This window comes from Chlorocebus sabaeus, chromosome 20, assembly GCF_047675955.1.
Source record: "Chlorocebus sabaeus isolate Y175 chromosome 20, mChlSab1.0.hap1, whole genome shotgun sequence".
Classification (NCBI taxonomy): domain Eukaryota; kingdom Metazoa; phylum Chordata; class Mammalia; order Primates; family Cercopithecidae; genus Chlorocebus; species Chlorocebus sabaeus.
Genome location: NC_132923.1, coordinates 119,375,665 through 119,395,276, shown reverse-complemented (window position 1 = coordinate 119,395,276; position 19,612 = coordinate 119,375,665). Strand labels below are relative to the sequence as shown.

Here is a 19,612-nt window from a genome sequence, read left to right as displayed (position 1 = left end):
GAGGGGGCCAAGGTCCCAACTGGGCCTGACCTCTTCCTCTGCCACACATCGCCAAGGCTACCAAGAGCAGAAAGCGCCCAGCCGCACTGCACTGTGGCCTGGATCCTGAGTTGTGTTGGCTGCTGCTTGTGGAAGTGGGACTGGGGTCCCTGTCCTTGGACTGACCAGGACTTGTACCCACGGAGCCCGGGCCATTCTGAGGGTGTGGCCAGGGTGGATACAGCCATCTGCTGGGCTCTTCAAACCACATGGAGGGAGAGGCTGCCTGGGTCCTGCCTTGCCCTGTTTCCAGCACCGCCCACGCCTTGGCCCCCAGGATGAGGGACTGGTCTGGGGGGCTCGTCCCTGGCTCAGCCTAGGCCCATGCCTGTCTCTGACCAACAGCACTGCCCGCTTACCTGACCACACCTGCAGTCCGTCCTGGGCGGGAGACTCAGCGTGGTTCCCCAAGAGGCATTTTGGTGATGTTTGATTTGTTTGGACTATCGATTGCAGTGAGTCGCCACCTGGCCTGGAGTGGAACCCTCCCAGGGTGCTTCCTCATGAGGGGTGTCTTCATTTGCCTACCTAGTTCTCTCTCATGCAGCCGTAAATCAGCTATTCAACAGCAGAAACACTAAGTGGAGTCCTGGGATCTTAAGAGCACAGATGATCAGGGCTGGGCTCCAGATGACACAACTCTCATTTGACAAAGGGGAAAACTGAGGCATGAGGCCTTATGAATGAGCTCTGAGACTGGGGGCTGAGTCTCAGGGATGTGGCCCGCTTCTTTCCCTGGCTTGCTGGAGCCAAACCAACCAGATCGTCTTTCAGTTCTGCGGCTTACACCTGGGGCCTCTGTGCTGGCCCCCATGGGAGCACGAGGCTTCTAGTCTGTAATGGGAATAAGCGTCCCATTCCTGGGATCCTTTTTCTTACTGTATCAGTCGGGGTTCTCCAGAGGAACAGAACCAATGGGACATATGTGAGTGTGTGTATGTGCATGTATATGTATACACACGTACATAGGAAGAGATTCATTTATAGAGAGTCGGCTCGTGGGGTGGTGGAGGCAGCAAAGCCCCAGCATCTATGGACAGCACGCTGGAGACGCAGGCAAGCTGCCGGCATAGTTCAGTGTGAATACGGAGGCCTGGAAACCTGTGAGCTGGTGGTGTGCCTTCCAGTTCAAAAGCTGGCAGACCTGAGACTCAAAAGAGCTGATGCTTCAGCGTAATTCTGAAGGCAGGAAAGAACCAGTGGAAGGTAGTCAGGCAGGGAGCGAATTCTCCCCCTCAGCCTTTTCCATTCAGGCTTCAGCAGATTGGGTGAGGCCCGCCCACACTGGGAGGGCCACGTGCATGACTAAGCCTACCGTTCAGATGCTAATCTCATCCCGAGACACCCTCACCGACACACCCAGAGCCACGTTTAACCACATATCTGGGCTCCCGTGGCCCAGTCAAGTTGACACATAAAATTAACCATCTCTCAAGGAGTAAGATGATGCTTGGGAGCCACAGTACCCGGCCAGTGGCAGCCTGGGAGATAACTGATCAGTGGCTCTTCCTGGGTGCTGGGAAGGGGAGGTGGAGTTACCCAGCCCAGCTCCTTAGACAGGAGGGACCTGCTGGCGGGGGAGATGTGAGTGGCAGGGCCCCAGGGCACAGAGCTGCCCCTGTGAGCTGGGCCTGTGGAGCTCCTCCCAGGCTCTCCTGGCAGCTCAGGAGCACTTGAGACTTCAGGAGTGGGGAGGACTGGGGAGGCATCGTTGAAGACAGCAGCCCCCCTGCCTGTGTCCCGGCCACTTCCAACTCTGGGTAGCTGGCACCCTACCCCCTTAGAGGTGTGCAGTTGGAGAGCAGGCTGCTTCAGACGGGACCCTAGCTGTGCCCCTGCCAAGCGATGCGACCTTGAATAAGACATGCAGGCTTCCTGGGCCTCAGTTATTTCATCTGTAAAATGGAATGGTAACAGTACTAGTGGGGAGTTAGCAGGAGGACAAACTGAGGACATTCAAGTGAAAGGGGGAGGGCTGGATGAACATTATTTGCTGTCATTGTAATAATTTACCCATCTTAAATCTGCACTGCTGTGTATGTCGTTGATTTGGAAAATCAAGCTGCTCCCGGGGTCGGTGTCGTCAGTGGGTGTGGGGCATAGAGCCCACCCTGCAGGTCTGCCATCCTCTCGCCTCACCGGAAGACAGCCTTCCTCCTGCCGACAGCTGTCCGGGAGCGTGGGACAGATGGTGAAGGGAAGGACAGGGGTCCGGGTCAGGCCCTGCCTGGCTCTCACCTGTTTTTGCCCCTTGCCAGCCATAGTGCAGTCCACTCCCAGCCCACAGAGCTCAGCTCTGGCGTGACCATCCCTGGGGCCCCAGTGGCCACCAGGCTATAGCCTGAGGCTGTGATTATTTAAGATTAGTTCTGGGTCAGCTGCTCTAAAGAAGGGTCTTTAGACCCTTAGATCAATATGGCCTTTCACCTGCTTTGCACACCTCAGGGGGCATCAGGAGGGCTGCTGACTGGAGGGAGGCGAGATGGAGGAAGGGGTGGCCAGGGAGCCCCTGCAGCAGAGGCCAGCACGCGCCCCTGTCCGCAACCAGGAAAATGGAAAAGTTTCTGTTCGCTGCGCGGTGCGGGCAGCTTGCCTTCAGTACATACAATCATTCGGCACAGTAACAAGGTGATCGCCATGCATATTTAATAAGGCCATGCTCCTGCTGCTTGGAATACAGGGGAAGCCGGCTCCACCTTGGTGCTGGAGATCTGGAAATGGCTCCGTCTGGTTGCTGCTAACGACTGCTCGACCTGCTTCTGGGCTGCCCAGCTCCATGCTCACCGCAGTTGCCACTGCATGGCCAGCCAGGCCTGGGGGAGCCGCCTGAAGCCTGGGCTGCTGCTGCTCCCTCACTGGCTGTAGTCTCATACGTGTGCCTAGGGCTCAGCACCTGTGGGCTGTGCCTCGCATGCGACGTCTGCAGTAGAACGCCTACCTTCAGAGGAAGGGCATTCCTTGCTGGCAGCCATGCAGCAGAATCTGCCCTAGGCTTGAGAAAACCCCCTATGGGGTTTGAGATTCTTGGAGCTGTTCAGTGCTCCAAGCCAGGAGATTCAGGCATGTGTTTTGGCCGAGGGTGTGGCTGGCATGGCCCAGGACCAAATGTGAAAACACAGGGGCTTAATCTAGGACTGTGTTACCTCTAAGGGGCTTTTCTGATTCCTCCCACCCTCAGGAAGTAATCCAAACCAATGTATATTGAGCAATTCCTTTGGACCAGAAATAAGTTTTGCACTTTTCCTGTGGGATCTCATTTAATCCTCAAATCACGCTTTCAGATGAATACTATTATTCCCACTTTACAGATGAAACAGAGGCACAGAGAGGTTAAGTACCTTGCCCAAGGTCACACAGCTAGAAGAGGCAGGGTTGGGATTTGAACACAGGCATTCTGAACCCCTGTGCTTAACTCATCCACCTTGGTAGGCAGAAGGCTCAGTTTCCTTTGGACTGCCTGGGCCTCCAAAGCTTTCTGTCCATGTCAGATGTAACTCCCGGGAGTTCCTCTTGTTTCCATGAGCACGCCTTCTGGGCTGAGGACTGTGTTGTGTTCATCTTTGTTTCCACAGTGCCTGGATCACTGGCACCTAGCAGGGGCTCCCAATTCCAGGCCTTCTGTGTGAGGTGCTGGAGGCACAGAAATGAGCAAGGTGGGTTCAGCAGTTCAGGAGCTCGGAGTCCAGTGTGCAGAGACAGAGCTGGGACTGTCACCTGCTGCCCAGTGTTATGAGACCAGGGACAGGGAAAGCCCAGGGTAGGCGGGATCCCGGGGGAGGTGAGAGGGGTGCCAGACCCAGCCGGAGGCAGGACAGGAGCAGGAGACGGTTGTCTGGAGGTCAGGATCCCCGGGCTCGGCTATGCAGGTGAGTTGGTGTGTGACTAGGAAGGAAGGGGGAAGTGATGGTCTGGCCAGAGGAAAGCACCACGAGCAACGCCCAGGCCAGAGGCAGCCTTTGAGTGGCCAGATGGCCTCCAGGAGTGGGGCGCCTGAGCTGAGGACTGCCTCCCTGAGGCCCACGTGGCCTGGACTCCGTGCCTTGTCCAGCTGGTCCCTGCTGGGCCGCCTTGACCTGTTTCATGCCACCATCCCCTGCAGAGCTGGCACCCGTGGTCTGTCTGTGGGTTTTACGCCTGCCCACCAACTGCTTATTCAGCTCCTTGATCCCAGCAGAGGCAGAAGCGAGGCCTGGTAAATAATAATGTCGCTCACCGGGGTCCGTGTCAACACCGCGTCCTCTGCGTTCATGATCTAGATCACACCGCCTTCAAAGTCTAATCCAGTCGTCTGGAGTTCATTTTAACCGATCGCTGGAGGGGGAAGCCGGCTGTGGGATGATTGTTGCATCTTAATTTAAAAGAACTTATTGGGAACAGGCTGATAGCAGGCCTGAGGCACACGGGGTGTGCTCTGCTGCATGGAGGGCTGGTGCCCTGCAAGGCTGCTCCCTGACAAGGTGTGGGCTGGGGTCTCTGCCACCCTGGCCTGTGGGAGGACAACAGTAGTGACAGTGTGGGGCATTGGGGACCCAGCTGGGCTGTGAATACACATTATGCTATTGGATCTCCTCAAGGCTGAGGAGTGACCCGCTGGGCCCATTTTATAGATGGGGGTGTGGACTGGAAGCCAGGCCCTTTTGCTTTCAGTCTGCAGCCATGCTGGCCCCTTCCCACCACCAGGCCAAGCTCCTTCCCACCACCAGGCCTTCACCTCTGTTGTTCCGTCTGCCTGGAGCACTGTTCGCCTCCTGTGTGGCTCCTCGGTAGCTTAACTGCCGCCTCGTCAGTGAAGCCACCCTACTGCTCCAGCTGAGTCATCCCTACCCCTTTATGGTCTCAGCACATCACCCGGCTTTATTGTCTTGAGAGTGTTGGTCACTTTCTGCAATTATCTCCTTGAATGCAGTTGTCCGTCTGCACCACTGGGATGTAAGCACCATGGAAACGGCGCCTCACTGCCTTGTTAACCAGTGAGTCCCAGGGCCGGGCACGGTGCAGCCTCTCAGTCAGTTAGGGGTGAGTGTGCCGGCACCTTCCTCCTCCAAGGTGGAGCTGCCTCTGCAGGGTGGTCGCAGGGCCCTCGCAGGACTCCAGGAAGGTGAGATTTGGGGGGATAGGCATTCTTTCTGCGCTGGGGCAATTAGGGAAGTGTCCTGGGAAGAACTGTGCCTTCAAGGAAGTAGGGCAGGGAGGCCCCTCCCAAGAGAGGGGAGGGAGGAATTCACAGAAGGGGCTTGTCCAGAGGGTCTGTGGCCAGTGGGGATAGTCCCTGCCTGGATGGCAGCCAGGGACAGATGGACAACTGTGTCACTCGAGGGTGAGAGCCCTGCCTGGACCTGCCCCCACTCCAGCCTTGCGGTGTTTCTATGGCAACCCCCTTCCCCCAAGCAGATTTTCAGCCTTAGTGGTGCAGTTCCAAGAAGCGCAGGCCTGGGTTCTGCCTGGAAAGTGCTGGAACTCGGGGCGAGTGGCATCAGCATTTGGACCCCAGACCCGGCTCCTGCCTTGTACAGCTGTGGTGGGATTAACTGGGGTAGCCCCTCCCCCATTAGACCCAGGCTTCCCATCCTTGGAGAAGCCTGTCTGGACCGTTTCACCCCCTACACACACCACAGCTACGTGCTGACATCCTGGGGCCAGTTATGGGATTAACCAGACCGAAGCTGAGTAGGGTGGGACCGGGCCTGACTGGCTCCCGTTGTTACCATCTTATCCCCGTGGCCCAAGGCCAGGTCTGACACAGAGCAGGTGCTCAGTAAAGGGTGGTTAAGGCCAGAAGGGCAGCCCTTAGGGAGATGGGCTCTGTCTGTGGTGTTTCCCCAAGTGTGGTGGGGGCATTGCGGAACAGCTGAACGGCTTGGTTTTAACCAGCTTCGGAGCATGAAGGTGTTTCATGAAGTGCATGCTGTCAGCAATCTGCTCTGCCTCTGACGCCTCCTGCTGGTACCTCTGCACTGGTCTCTCATACCGGCACTCATGCTTTTTGTCCCTAAGCATTACAGAGAAGAAACTTCTCTGGGTTCCTAGACACCAACAACCCTTGATTTCCCCTGCCCATCCCCCGCAACCCCAGCCGCCTTCCCCACCCTTAATTTTCATGTTTAGTGCCTAAACTTAGTTTGCATGTATTAGCTGTTGTAAATCTATCATACCAGTGTGACGTGGCATGAATAATGCATCACTGGGCTGTATTAGTTTTCTGTCTCCTATCTTATTTATGACACGAAACGGGTGGGAATTTGCAGAAGAGAAATCCAAGCACAGGGCTTCTTGGGTAATGGTATGCAAATTGGCGTGAGGGTGAAAAGATGCACCAGGCCCTCCCAGCGCCCAGGAGGTGCCAAGGAGGAGCGCCCGGGGTCTGGGCCACCGCCAGTGCGTGCAGGGTCTCGCGTCCTATCACTGCGTGGAGTCAGCTCTGCTTGGCAGTTTGTCTTAATTTTTTTTGTTAATGTGTGTGTCATTGTGGTTGTCACCCTGTTATGTTTTTTAAATTAAAAGTTGGCAAGCAAAACTTGAGAAATGGATTTTCTAAAGATTGTGGAGACTTCCCAGGAGGCTCTGACAAGAACAAGTTCACAAGGAAGGCGAGCGTTTTCCAGAATCATGAAGGCTTGAAGTTAGATGTTCAGAAGGACTCCCTTTCGGGAAGTCTGTGACACATGGGAGGTAGGGGTGCGTTTGGGACCCCATAGGGCCTTCCTCCGTGGAGGGGTCAGAAATAAGTTGGTTGGTTGCAAAGTCGGGCCCAGAGGGGGTGAAGAGCATCTCAAGGCATGTCTTGTGGGACAGTAGATGGCTAAGGGTCAGCCTCCAGGCCCCTCTCTCTTCACCTGGAGGAGCTCAGATCTTTCCTGTGTCTAGCACTTGGTTTCCCCTCAACCAGAAGATTTAGGGGATGAAAAGATTTCGTGATTTTAAAAACAAGTTGGGAGCTGATGGCTCAGGGAACAGGCTTCATGATATCTGACCTGGAGCAGGACGGAACCTGGAGGAGAAAGGGAGCCGGTACAGGGAAGGCGGACGAACAGACATCGTGGAGAGGACATATGGGACGGGAGGTGAGGAAGGGGTGCTGGCACAGCAGGGGCAGTCCTGTCCTTGTGAGTCACCCCCAGTCTTAGCTGGCAGCAGCCAGCCCCTGATCCTCCCCTCCCCTCCACTCTGTGTGTCTCTTCCACATCCGCCTCCCCTCTGAGCCCACCAGCAGGGAGAGGGGGAGGGTAGATGTCCAAGGGGCAACTGCCCAGTCCTTCTGGAACTTGGCAAGGAACAAATAGAGCCATGGACATGGGTCTGCTGAATGTCAGCCGCTGGGCTGAGGGCTTAACGCAGTGGAGGCCAGGCCCTGGGTGTAATTAGGGAGGCTCCCTCCCTGGGTGGTTGGGAAGAATGAATGAGGTCACACGTGCAGAGGGTGTAGGTTAGTGCCTAATGCACACTCAGGCAGAGCGGCTGCTAAGCAATCCTCTGTGAGCCTGGCAGCCGGGCTGCAGGGAGGGTCCACAGGAGGCAACCTCCGCAGGAGGCATTCCCGGCTACCCCTGCATACCTTGTCTGAGTGGGCTTGGATGATGGTCAGTGTGGGCTCAGGGGCTGGGTTGGCTGGCCTTTCCACTGATGACCTCAGTTTCCTTCCTGTAAAATGGGGAATAATTATAGAACCTGCCCCAGGACTGAGCAGCTTCATGTACATGCAGATCCCAGGGCTGTGCCTGGTGGGAGGAAGCACCACATGTCAGTTGTGTCATTGTGGTCACAGGACTTGCTCAGGGTGCCCAGGACCACACAGTGGTGGAGCCAGGTTCTCAGGGTCCCTCTGATTCCGAAGTCCCCACCTGGTCTGCCGTCCTCTGCCTCATCGGCCCTGTATTCCCCTGGGTCTTGTGGGCGTGCTCTGCCCACACCTTCCTCCCTCCAGATGGCAAAATATCTGTGAGCAGGGCCAGGGTCTCATTCTCTCTGTATTGTCCTGAAGTGCAAGTGCAGGCATTGACTTGGCTTCTCTCTCTCCTTCGCTTTCGTTCTCCCCGAAATCTCCCTTTTTTCCCACGCCAGCTCTTTCCTTCTGCCTGACTCTGAGCCTTCCAGGGCTCCAGCTACCCTTGGCCCATAGTGTTCACACGACTAGTGGGCCCTGATGGGGGTTGCTGACCACAGGTGAAGACCGGGCTCTTGGCTCCTCCCAGGTACCTGGGGAGAGAAGGGAGCTTCATAGAGTGGGTGGTGACACCAGCCCAGTGACAGCACAGGTCCTGCAGAGCAGGTGCCCCAATGAGGAAGCCTCACCCACAGGAGAGGATGCGGGTCAGACCCATACACGTGCCCAGTCATGGGGCAGACACACCTGCCACTGATCCGAAGAGCCCAGGAAGGAACCCAGGAGGGGAGTGAGAGCGGGGCTGGTGGTGGGCCAGGCTCCCTGGAGGGCATTCAGCGGGAGGGCCCCTGAGAAGTGTGAGCTGATGCCTGTGCATGCGTGTGAGAGGGAGGGAAATTGGTCAGTTATATTAATATAGTCACATGCTGCGTAGTGACTTTCAGTCAACAACAGAGCACACATATTATGATGGTCCCTTACGATTACAGTACTGTATTTTACTGTACCTTTTCTATGTTTAGATATGTTCAGATTTGCAAATACCATTGTGTTACAGTTGCCTGCAGTGTTCAGTACAGTCTCATGCTGTACAGGTGTGGGGCCTAGGAGCAACAGGCTGTACAGCATAACGTAGGTGCACAGTAGGCTTTAGCACCTAGATTTGTGTAAGCTCACTCTATGATCAGATGACAAAATTGCCTAATGGTGCCTTTCTCAGGACGGCATTATTCCTGTCATTAAGCAACGCGTGTCTGTATCATATAAGTTCTTGACTGCGGCTTGAGTCTTTTGTGCAGTGTCCACTTGGGAGCTGGGGCTCTGATCAAGCCTGGAAACCCCAACTGTCCCACTCCCTCTTCCCAGCCCTACCTGTTCTGGGCTGGTCCCAGCTTTGTCTTGGTCACATCACTTCTGACCTTTCATGCAGCCACCACTGCCCAGCAGTCTTGGTTGGGGATTTACCTGTGGAAACTGAGGATCATCCTTCTCTGCAGTTCTCACAGCCTATGTGGGAAGCAGGGCAAGCACCTTGGCTGAGCCATCCCTCCCTGTGGCCTCCCCACCACCCCCCGCACTGTCATCAAGGGGAACCTAGAGTCTCAGCCTTAAGATGTTGGTAATGTCCCCTCTGGCTAAGCACAGGCAAATGAGTGCTGAGCAGATACTGTGCAGGTATGGGTGCGGGTGTGGGTGCAGGTGTGGGTGCAGGTGTGGGTGCAGGTGTGTGTGCAGGTTTGTGTGCGGGCGTGGGTGCAGGCGTGGGTGCAGGTGTGGGTGCAGGGTGTGGGTGCAGGTGTGTGTGCAGGTGTGGGTGCAGGTGTGGGTGCAGGTGTGGGTACAGGTGTGTGTTCAGGTGTGGGTGCAGGTGTGGGTGCAGGTGTGGGTGCAGGTGTGGGTGCAGGTGTGTGTTCAGGTGTAGGTGCAGGTGTGGGTGCAGGTGTGGGTGCAGGTGTGTGTTCAGGTGTGGGTGCAGGTGTGGGTGCAGGTGTGTGTGCAGGTGTGGGTGCAGGTGTGTGTTCAGGTGTGGGTGCAAGTGTGTGTTCAGGTGTGGGTGCAGGTGTGTGTGCAGGTGTGTGTGCGGGCATGGGTGCAGGCGTGGGTGCAGGTGTGGGTGCAGGGTGTGGGTGCAGGTGTGTGTGCAGGTGTGGATGCAGGTGTGGGTGCAGGTGTGTGTGCAGGTGTGGGGGTGCAGGTGTGGGTGCAGGCGTGGGTGCAGGCGAGTGTGCAGGCGTGGATGCGGGCGTGGGTGCGGGTGTGGGTGCGGGCGTGGGTGCGGGCGTGGGTGTGGGTGTGGGTGCGGGTGGTGCGGGCGTGGGTGTGGGTGTGGGTGCGGGTGTGGGTGCAGGTGTGGGTGCAGGTGTGGGTGCGGGCGTGGGTGTGGGTGTGGGTGTGGGTGCGGGCGTGGGTGTGGGTGTGGGTGTGGGTGCAGGTGTGTGTGCAGGTGTGGATGCAGGTGTGTGTGCAGGTGTGGATGCAGGTGTGTGTGCAGGTGTGTGTGCAGGTGTGTGTGCAGGTGTGGATGCAGGTGTGTGTGCAGGTGTGTGCAGGTGTGTGTGCAGGTGTGGGTGCAGGTGTGTGTGCAGGTGTGGATGCAGGTGTGTGTGCAGGTGTGTGTGCAGGTGTGGGTGCAGGTGTGTGTGCAGGTGTGTGTGCAGGTGTGGATGCAGGTGTGTGTGCAGGTGTGGGTGCAGGTGTGGGTGCAGGTGTGGGTGCGGGCGTGGGTGCAGGTGTGTGTTCAGGTATAGGTTTGGGCGTGGGTGCAGGTGTGTGTGCAGGTGTGGATGCAGGTGTGGATGCAGGTGTGGATGCAGGTGTGGGTACAGGTGTGTGTGCAGGTGTGGATGCAGGTGTGGGTGCGGGTGCAGGTGTGGGTACAGGTGTGGGTGCGGGCGTGGGTGCAGGTTTGTGTGCAGGTGTAGGTGCGGGCGTGGGTGCAGGTGTGGGTGCAGGTGTGGGTGCAGGTGTGTGTTCAGGTGTAGGTGTGGGCGTGGGTGCAGGTGTAGGTGCAGGTGTGGGTGCGGGCGTGGGTGCAGGTGTGGGTGCGGGCGTGGGTGCAGGTGTGTGTTCAGGTGTGGGTGCAGGTGTGGATGCAGGTGTGGGTACAGGTGTGTGTTCAGGTGTAGGTTTGGGCGTGGGTGCAGGTGTGGGTGCAGGTGTGTGTGCAGGTGTAGGTGCAGGTGTGGGTGCAGGTGTGGGTGCAGGTGTGTGTGCAGGTGTAGGTGCAGGTGTGGGTGCAGGTGTGGGTGCAGGTGTGGGTGCAGGTGTGGATGCAGGTGTGGGCACAGGTGTGTGTTCAGGTGTAGGTGTGGGCGTGGGTGCAGGTGTGGGTGCAGGTGTGGGTGCAGGTGTGTGTGCAGGTGTGGGTGCAGGTGTGGGTGCAGGTGTGAGTACAGGTGTGTGTTCAGGTGTAGTTGTGGGCGTGGGTGCAGGTATGGGTGCAGGTGTGGGTGCAGGTGTAGGTGTGGGCGTGGGTGCAGGTGTGGGTGCAGGTGTGGATGCAGGTGTGGATGCAGGTGTGGGTACAGGTTTGTGTTCAGGTGTAGGTGCGGGCATGGGTGCAGGTGTGGGTACAGGTTTGTGTGCAGGTGTAGGTGCAGGCATGGGTGCAGCTGCGGGTGCAGGTGTGGGTACAGGTTTGTGTGCAGGTGTGGGTGCAGGTGTGGGTACAGGTTTGTGTGCAGGTGTGGGTGCAGGTGTGGGTGCAGGCATGGGTGCAGGTGTGGGTGCAGGTGTGGGTACAGGTTTGTGTGCAGGTGTAGGTGCAGGCATGGGTGCAGGTGTGGGGTGGTGGAGGGCCAGGTGAGGTGTCTGGATTCCACCATTCAATATCATGCAGGCGAGGCCTGCAGGCTCCACGTGGCTCCCTTATGCAGAGCTCAGCGCAGAGCAGGGCAGCCACAGTCAGTGCCTGGAGACACTTTCTGGGCCTCATGCTGAGGCTTGACTGCTGGGGGATCTTTCTAGAACAAAGCTCCTATCACATCTGAACCTACATCAGAACCATCCAGGCTGCCTGTGGCCCAAAGTCAAGGCCCCCCAGGCTGCACTTGGTCACTATCCCTTGGGGTCCCCTTCTCCAGCCACTGAACAGGTCCCAGTCCCCCAAAGGCTCTGCCTGGGCACTCCATTCCCCCGGGCCTTTGCCCCCACTGCTCTCTCTGCTGGGATCCTCAGGCTGTCTTCTGATTGGGCAGAATCTTAGCAGTGACTGACTTCCTGCCCCTTTCTCCAAGGAGCCCAACTACCTCCACTAGTTCTCCTCTGGGCTCCCTTAGTCCTCACGCCCTCCTCAATTGCCTCGGGCCTTGAACAGGACTCTGAGCATCTCCCTGTCCATGCTGTGTCCTCAGGGCCTGGCAGGCACGAACGCTCCTTGAGGTTTGCTGAGTGAGCGAGCAGGACCAAGGAAAGGAGGTGGGCAGGGGCGGTTGCGTGCCTGCAATCAGCAGGGTGTAGGAAATCCCTTTACATCAGGCGAGGAGCTGATAGTGACCAAACCCCTACTGTGTGCTGGGGGCTCAGCCAGGGACCTGATTTTGCCTTCAGTGCTTCCCTTTCTAGATGTTAAATGTATCCAGAGAAACAACCCTGACTGCGCCTGCTCACCGGCACCCTCTTCCACGCACAGGCGTTCTTTCCTCTGCCTTACCTCTGTCTGTCTGTCTCTCTTTCAGCACTCACTCGTCTCTTCCTCGCTGGTGGTCTGGTTTGCGTGCTTACGCTCTGCTGATCTCAGCTTCTATCTCTGCATCGGTGTCTCCTTCGGTCAGTGCCGTCCCGGCTCTTCCAGGCCCTCTGGCCCGGGGTTGGCACTGGCTGGAGCTTCAGTCCCTGTGCTTGGCACTGGGTCCCAGTAGCAGCCCCTGCCCTCATGGACCTGCCTATCTGATATGGGCGTGGTAGGGGAGGGGACATTTGGGGAGAGACCACCACCACCCACTTAATGTGGTTTGAGACTCATGGGTCCCAGAGGCTGCTTTGAACCCTCCATTAGCAGCAACTCGAGTCATCTCACTGCAGCCCTGTGCAGTAGGTACTATTAATATTATCATACCCACTTTAAAATGGAAGAAACCAAAACAGGAAGTGGCAGGGTCGGGACCTGAACCCTGCAGGTCTGCCCCCGGGCCTGGGGGTTTACTGCTTCTTGCAAACAGCAAATATAACAAGATAATACCAGGCCACAGTGAATGCCATGCAGACCCAGGTTGGGTGCCATCACTGCCTGCACTGGTCACTGCCCTGTATGGCCTCCCTGTCCTCTCTGACTAGAGGCTCGGTAGTCCCTCCTTTCTCATGGGGGCCGCAGGTGAGCTGAGCTGAGCTGAGGGCAGCCCAGCACGTGTAGGAGCCAGAAGATGCCTGGCCCCTCTCTATGGCTCAGTCTTCACCAGGTCCCCAGGGTGGGGGGCAGGCACAGGTACTAGCTCAGCCCTGGCACATGCTTGTACAGGGCAAGGTTGGAGCAGCTGCTGAGGGTAAAACTCACAGCAAAGGTGGTTGCTGGCCCCAGGTGGCCCAGATGGCCCAGGTAGCTGGCTGCCCAGCCCTCCATCCTAAAGTATCGATGCTGGAGAAGAAACGCTAGTCTGGCTGTCATAATTGAAGAAAACAAAAGAAATTAAACAGGACTAATGAGGAGAATATCAATAGCCCATAATTCAAGATGCTTTTTCTATTCCACTTGTTCCAGAATAGCCAGGTGCACTGATGGATTTCAGGTTTTATGGGGTTTTTGTTGTTGTTGTTTATTTTTTATTTTTTTTGAGATAGAGTTTTGTTCTTGTTGCCCAGGCTGGAGTGCAATGGCATGATCTCGGCTCACTGCTACCTCCACCTCCCAGGTTCAGTGATTCTCCTGCCTCAGCCTCCCAAGTAGCTGCGATTACAGGCATGTGCCACCACACCTGGCTAATTTTGTATTTTTAGTAGAGATGAGGTTTCACCATGTTGGCCAGGCTGGTTTTGAACTCCTGACCTCAGGTGATCTTCCCGCCTCGGCCTCCTAAAGTACTGGGATTACAGGCATGAGCCACTGAGCCTGGCCAGATTTTAGTTTAGTTTTGTTTTTAAAGGCAAAATTTTGGCACAGCCAGGTCAGAACAGCGTTCTCTGCAGTGATGCTTTCTGTATGCCTTGGTCTGGGTTGTTGGGTTGACCCCAACATCTGTGTCCACTTTCTTGTGTGCTTAGTAACAAGTAGGCCTTACTGTAGGGATTGTTAACTTTTTTGGAGGTAGGCAAGGGTGATGTATAGACCTCTTTGAAATGCTGATAAAAATAGTTAACCATCTTTCTAGAAAGACACACCAAAAATACCAAATTTTGTACAATCAATTCCAAAATGGATTGTTGAAGGAAATTTGGGATCTGGGCACAAGTCTTGGAGCTGGCAGGGACGTCCATCCCTCCATCCCTCGCAGGCTCCCATGATGGCCCTGGGCTAGGAGAGTCCAGCGTCCAGTGAAGTCTCTGCTCCACAGGATGACCTCACGCCCACCTTCCAGATGAATGAATGGAGACCCAGAGACCTTAACCAGTTTGCTGGGAAGAGGTGGACCGGTCATTGCACCCGGAGCCTCCCTGAGAAATGCATCAGGCAGGGCAGATCTGCTCCTGGTGCACAACCGCTTGGCCTCAACCAGGTCAGGGCTCTGAGGGCAGGAGTGTTGGGGAATCAGACAGAGCCGACAGAGGGATCCATCCATGGCTTGCAGGCCGAGTATCGTCACTGGAGTCCCGTGAGGGTGACCAAGTGTCTTGATTTGCCCAGGATTGAGGAATTTCCTGGGGTTTGGGGCTTCCAGTGCCGCAGCCTGGACAGTCCTGGGCAAACCGGGTCGGACTGGTCACCCTAGGTTTGAATCTGGCTTTCCTCCCATTTCCTAAGCAGTGCGACTTTGCAGACGTCGTTTAGCCTCTCAGTTTGTTTCCTCAGCTGTGAAGTGTTGATGAGAATGAGATAAAGACAGCGAAGGGAGTTGTGATAATTGCCTGTAGAAGGCGGCTCTCCGCGTGCCCAGTGCAGCCGTGCAGAGCGGACGTGACCCTGGGTCTGAATTCCCAGCCCTGCCCCTTGCTGGCGGGGTGGCCCTGCACAGGCCATTTCTTGTGCCCTAGCTGTGGGGTGAAGATGGAATGGTGACGCCCACCTCCCAGGTGGCTGTGGGGATTAAAGGGAGGCAGAGTTGGTGAGGTGCTGGCAGGTGATCATGGGTGATCTCTGGGCCCACGACTGTGTCTCCCAGGGCCAGCTCGGTGGTGACCAGGCTGGGAGTGGGTGGCACAGCCTCTTCATGCTCACACTCAGCTCTGGTGCTCAGCAGTGAGAGTCTCCCGTAAGACCCTTGGAGGAGAGCACGTGAGCTTGGGGCGAGGTGCACGCCCCTTCCCCGCCCTGCCCCGCCCTGCCCCACCCCTGCCCCTGCCCATCTGGGCCACCCAGGGTTGGTTTGATCTCTTTTCATAAAGTCTCTGTGAGGTGAGACACTGTGTGCACAGTGCCCAGTCAGGCATTGGAAAGTCCTGACACACGGTGGGTACCTGAAAAGTAGAAGCCCCGCCAGCCTCCTGCCATTTCCTCAGGAGCTCGCAGCCCCTGAGAGCCCCTGAACCCAGCGAGCCTTCCGGCCCCTTGGCGACATCTCAGCTCTAATGACTTTGAGTGCTGAGCTGCTCACCCTGGGAATTTATGGGAACCATGCACGGAAGCATCACCTGGAGGCACATAAATATTGTAGGACTGGAGGTTGGGCTGTGTCAGCACTATTGGGAGCAGTATCACTCACCTGAAACTGACTGAGTGGGCGCCTGCAGCGGGTGCATGGGGGGCTGCAGGGAGGGGAGCCGTGGGTGGGGGCGGGACACACGGGCTCGTCTCAGCTCACCTGGGTTCATTCCAGGTCATAGTGTGCCAATGCTCTCCCTGGAATCCTCACCGTGCCCAAGAGGTATGTTCTCTTTTTGTCCCCGTGTACAGATGACAGAGGAGACTGAGTCACTGGGTAGTGGGGATCTGGGAGCCGGAGGAGGCAGACCCAACCCCTCCCCTCTGCCTGCCAGCATTTTCTGTTTTTTTTATTTACTTTGACTTTTCTCCCATAACTTTTTTTTTTTTTTTTTTTGGAGATGGAGTTTCACTCTGTCGTCACTCAGGCTGGATTGCAGTGGCGTGATCTCAGCTCACTGCAATTTCTGCCTCCTGGGTTCAGGCGATTCTCCTGCCTCAGCCGCCCAAGTAGCTGGGATTACAAGTGCCCACCACCACGCCCAGATAAGTTTTATAATTTTAGTAGAGACATGTTGGCCAGGCTAGTCTTGAACTGCTGACCTCAAGTGATCCACCCACCTCAGCCTCCCAAAGTGCTGGGATTACAAGCGTGAGCCACTACGCCTGGTCCCCCATAACTTTTTACTTTGAAAAATTTCAAACTGCAGGGAAGGTGAGAGAATAATACATTACACAGATATTCTTTACCCAGTTAACTGTTAGCATGTTGCTACAATCTTCCCCCATAACGCACAGAGACATACACTCACTTTTAAAAATGCCAGTTGCAGACATCATTACCCTTTACCCCTAAATACTTCTTGTCTCTCCCACATAACTGCCTGGCATATCACACCCAGGAATTTAGGTCAATGCAGTGACGCTATCTAAATACTGTCCAGGTGCAGATTTTCCCAGTTGTCTCCAAAATATCTTTCAGAGCTACTCCCCCAAATGCCATCCAGGATCCAGCCTGAAATCACATGCAGCCTTTGGTGTTCTTGTCTCTTAAGTCTCCTTTTAATCTAGAATAATCCCTTTGCTTTTTTGTTTTCTTCATGATATTGACTTTGTTGAGAAGTCCAAGCCAGCGTCTCATAGAGGTTCCACAGTCTGGAATTGCCTGGTTATTTCCTTCCGATGAGGTGCCAGCATTTGGCCAGGTGCTGCGGGGCCGGGGGTCAGGGGAGCCCTGCACCTCCCATAACAGTCCTCGGGGAGGAAGAAGAGCAGCTGGCCCCGTCCTGATCGCTTGGTTAGGGTAGCGTTGGCTGGATCTCTCAGTCTAAAGATGCTGGTTTCCCTTTGTGATGACTCAGTCACCTTTGGGTGATTCTTGGAGACTGTGTGAATATCCTGTTCCTCCACAAACTTTCCCCTGGGGCTTTGTCATCCACGGGTGGTCCTTGGTGATTGCCAATTCACCATTGTCTAATTCTGCCATGCCTTCGGCATTGACTAGTTGTCACTAGTTACAGAGATTTCCCTGACCCCACTCCACACTCTACCCTTACTATCACTACAAATTCCTAGATTGAAAAAAAAGAAAAATCCAGTGTGCTCTAATCAGGACCATCATTATTATTTTTGATGTCACATTGTCTCGAATTTGGCCCGTGGGGACCCCTTCGTGCTGGCTCCTAGGTCCTTTGGACACATCCCCATCATTCTTTGAGCCCTTCCTTGCTTTTCAGCTGTGAGAAGTTCTGGGCATTTCTCCAGGGTGCCCTGGCTAGAGTGATTGCCTTCAGGCTCTTTCAGTGGACAGGGCCAGGGAAGAACTCTTGAGTTAGAGTTCGTTTTGATATCTCTAATTTAGATTTGAGATTCTAGAGTCTACCCTCATCTCTGCCATTCCACACCGGACTCTCTTCTATCTATGCAAACCCTGGTTCCCAATAACATCAGTGTATCTCAGTCCCACTGCATAGGCTCAGAATCGCTGTGCCTGCCCCACCACCTCCAAGCCTGCCAAGGAAGTTCAGGTTTCCCTTGCAGATCATTTTGTCCTCCAGCAGGGACCAGGGGTGTGCAGTTGGAATGCTGTGATCTTGAGCTACTTCAGTGGATTCTTTTCTACGTGGGTGTGACTGTGTTCCAATAAAGCTTCATTTACCAAAACTGGTGCAGGCTGGTTGTAGCCTGAGGGGCATTGTTTGCAGACGGCTGCTCTAGTATATAATCCTAACAGCGCGGTTTCCGGTGCAGGGTGAGCACTCACCCAGTAAATAGCTGTGCCTGGATCATGGAGGCTGAGGAGGCAGGAAGTACTGGGCTTTCCTGGTAGTGGGTGGGCAGGGGGCCTTTTTCAGGGATAAAGGGGATAGAGGCCTCTTAGAGAGTAGGACAGCCCCTCACCCCACCAACCCCACATGCCTGGACCTCCCAGACCAGCCAAGGATGAGGGACAGGTCTGGAGGTGCGTGGCCTGGGATTGGTGGGCTGGGTGAGCAGGGTTTCACCCTTTCCTGGCTGGGAGGAGAGCAGAGTTTGATGAGCTGACAGCCTCCCCCGGCAATGCATTCTGAGCTCTCTCAGGGTACGTGGATACCTTGTATTTGGAGAATGAAATGAACTGCATGGCCTGCCAGCAGCGAGATCAGTGGGCAGCGAGGGCTTCCCCCATGCTCTCACCCAGGTGATCACTGCCCCCTGCTCTCACCCGGGTGTCAGGCTTAGTCCCTCAGCCCCCTCTGGGACCCGTGATGCTGGCACATCTCTCTGGCTCCACCTACTCCCTGCCCTGTGGGCCCAGGAGGCTCAGGCAGGACTCCAGGCTCCTGGCATGAGGAGGGGACCCAGGAGCCCAGAGGTAAGCGAGACATGCCGGTCTGGGGCTGGGGCTGGAGATGCTGTGCCGTTCTTCCTATTCATTCCTGCCCTTTCCCCCGCCCGCCTACCCGCTCTGGGCTCGGCAGGTTTGCACAAGCCTTCTGCAAAGCCCTGTGGGCCTGGAGACAGACTTGTTATGCCACTGGAGAAATGAGCCTGGATTTCCACCACCGACTTCTCTTTTAATTAGATTCTGACAGCAGCACACAGGGCTGGCTGGCTGCAGATTCAGGTGCAGCTTTCCTTGGTCCCAGGCCTCTGGGTTTCAGTGCGCTTGGCTTTTTCGGAGGCAGGAAGTACTTCTGACCTTTCTTCAGGAGTCGAGAGGGAGGCTGGCTGCATGCGTGTGAGCGTGCAGATACCTCTCCCAGTGTGTGCAGGTTTGTGCATCCGTGAGCAAGAAGGTGCATGCTGTGTTTTGGAAAAGCCTGCAGACAAGCATGGCGGGTCTCACTGACTGTCCTGCTGCCCCCTCCATTCGCCCTGCTGCTCGCTGACAGGTGCTGACAGGGTCCCCTTGGCCTCACTGTCCTCATCTGTGATTGGGGCTGATGCTGCCTCAGCTGGCTTTTCCCAGCAAGGCCTCGTGGGAGGTTTCCTTCCTCCTGGATTCCTCCTACAGACTGGTTCTGCAAACAAAGCTATTCTGCATATTTCCTTGAAGGAGCACACATCTCAGGATGAGAGAACTGAAAGCCAGGATTGCCCGTACTGTAGGCAGCAGATATGTGTGGAAAGCTAGAGAGATGGGGACATGGTCTCTCCCCCACACAGCATGGACTACTGAACCTGACTTTGTGCAGGCTGTGAGGAGGCGTGGCCTCCTCCCAAAAATCAGAGGCTCTGAGCCTCCTGCACCTGGTCCTTCTCTGAGGGCAGGGAGTGGGTGGCTAAGAAAAGAAGAAGAGACTCCCGATACCTCCGGAGCCCTTAGCCTGAGTCCCCAGTCTGAGAGAGGAGACGGTTCGCTTCCTCTGAGCATGCCCAGCTTGATACAAGATTCTGTCATTTCTCCTGGGGTCCCCACCCAATGGAGACACCGCGCCTCTGCCTTTGGTGAACTTTCAGTCTGAGGAAACTACAGCGTCTGCTCTGGGGTGTCCCCCTGGCTAGGGGTGGGCTGTGCAGTAGGACCCCCCCTCTCCAAGAGCAGCCTGACCCTGGAGAGAGGAACCACACTGCTGTCTCTTCTCCCCTCCCCTCCCCTCTTCTGGGGAGCCTGGTCTTTCCTGCTCCCCCTGCCACCCTTGCTACTCGCAGCTCAGCCATCAGGGACTGGCTCAGAAAAAGCAATTTCCTTGGACAGCTCACAGTCTTGCCCTCCTGGTCCCCACAGTCTGATCAGGAATGAGCCCAGAGCTCATTGGCTC

At 56.0% G+C, this 19,612-nt stretch overlaps 1 protein-coding gene across 9 annotated transcripts in view; it reads left to right on the top strand.

The window, feature by feature from the left end:
* The window catches only part of ARHGEF10L (Rho guanine nucleotide exchange factor 10 like), a 180,143-nt gene that overhangs the window by 147,908 nt on the left and 12,623 nt on the right, over positions 1 to 19,612 (top strand). The gene's annotated exons all lie outside the window — the stretch shown is intronic.